Source organism: Pinus tabuliformis, chromosome X (assembly GCF_031772625.1).
Source record: "Pinus tabuliformis cultivar Carrire ecotype Pingquan chromosome X, CPIR1, whole genome shotgun sequence".
Taxonomy (NCBI): Eukaryota; Viridiplantae; Streptophyta; class Pinopsida; order Pinales; family Pinaceae; genus Pinus; species Pinus tabuliformis.
This window is the reverse complement of record NC_142308.1, coordinates 1208040552-1208042629: the sequence shown is the minus strand read 5'-3', so window position 1 is coordinate 1208042629 and position 2078 is coordinate 1208040552.

Genomic DNA, 2078 nt, shown 5'->3' with positions numbered 1-2078 from the left:
TCTCATGCGGCATTCACCATTTCATGGTCAGAATTGACTCACAACTCGTAGTACTACATTTGAACAACGTCTATTCACCTTCTAGAAAGAGATTTTGACTACATTCAATATCAACACATTCCTAGAAGTCTAAACACATTCACTGATGGAATGGCGAATTATGGTTTAGATAGAGATTTGAAGCATATGTAAATTTTCAATTCACATCACACATTCAACAAGAAATAGAGAAAATAGGAAGCATTGATAAATAACGGTATATATATGTGTGTGTGTGTGTGTGTGTGTGTGTGTTGATTTGGGGTAACATCGAATGTGCTCTAGCCACGAAAATTGGTGGAGAGGCTAAATCACATGAGATCTCCAATACCCATAAATGGTTTGGGTAGAATCTAACCAGTTTGGGAGATATTAAAATAATTAATATTTTTAATGAAGTCCCTAAGTCTAAACTTAGGGAAAAAAATATTAATGTGAATTAATATAAAACTGAGTTAGAATGGTCCAAAATTCATGGATCAAGCCAGATCTAATCTTAGCCGTTGATTAGGGACTTAATCTCGGCCATTGAATTGTCAACGAGAAAAGTATAAGAGGAGGCTTGAGGGTCACTTGGAGAACACACCGAGTTGATCAAGAATTCAATTTTCTGGGGCAGGGCTTGTTGAGGAAATTGAATGAGTGATCAGAGTTGCAGCTGAGGGGCAATGAATGCAGTAGTAGAGAGGCAGAGATAGTACCGGGAGAATCAGCGCAGAAGTCGGGAGAGGGTTGACGCAGAGCCAACTAGAGGCCACGCAGAGGCAGCTAGAGGCCACGCAAAGGCAGCCAGGAGCTGTGTAGAGCCTGAGGAGGGCCAACGTGGGAGATGCAAAGGCCCCAGAGGCTGACGTAGAGCCCCAAGAGGCTGATGCTGGGCCACATAGGCTGATGTTGGGCTGACGCTGGGCCAGAGAGGCTGACGCAGACCCTACAGGCTAACGCTGGGAGATTTCGTGGGGCAGATTGTGGTTGATATTTGTCTCTGACTGAGAGGTACTACTACCGAGGGCATTCTCTATTGGGTGAGCCATTTCCAGCACCCATATTGTATTCTGAAACTGCTTAATAATAAAACCCTCAGATAGCTACACCGGTTTTCCCGCATTGGGTTTTTCCGGGGACATTAGTCCAAAAATAACAATGTCACTTGTGTGCTGATTTTTCCTTCAATTGATGATCTATATGTGTTTATATTGTACTTGTATTTATTTTCATTTACATGGTAAATAACTTGTTAATTAAAAGAACAAGTAGGAAGAAATAAATCAGAAAGTACAGGAAGGATTTCTAACAGTTAGACTTAGAAATTCCAACATGGTATCAAAGCATGGTTGCAGATCAGAGGATAACTGAGGGAATCAGCCGAGCAGAGCAGCAGCAACAGAAACAGTTGTCCCAAGTGACAGAAGTTGTTCCTAGTGGAAAAGCAGCAAGGAAGGGGTGACATAGTGCCTACGTCATTAGTTCGAGCCAGGAAGAGGATTAATGCAGTGGCAGAGAGGAGTAGACCTGACCTATGCAATTCCCTGTCATCTTCCTCAGTCAGGAAGGATTGACGTCCGTGGCCAGGAGGTGCAGATTTTGCTGGTGTCGGGATTGCGCAGAGCCTAGAGGCTTTAACCTTCAGTTTGTTGGGGCATAAGAGGTTGTGGGTAAGTTGCGGAGTGAAGCTGGTGGGGTACTGTGGTCAGAATAGTACCTAACAGGGTAAGACCAAGGAGGAGGGAGTTTCTGCTAAGGATTTCTAGCCAAGAAATCCGGATCAGTGGTGCAACTGCACTAATGATCGAAGTGGGGGCATCTTGACATTGGAAGAGGGGTTTCCAGGAGGGAAATCAAGGCTCAAAGGGAGTCACACCGAGAACTTCTAGGAGGGAAGTAGAGAGACTCGGAAGATTCGAAAGAGGAGCAGTGAAATGGTAGTGAATGGGGTAAGAGATCAGGACAGACTAGATGGAGTCTCAAACTTCGTAGTCTGGAAGGCCAGGATCTTGTCTGTTCTAGACAGGAATCGTCTCAAGAACTTCGCCTTCAAC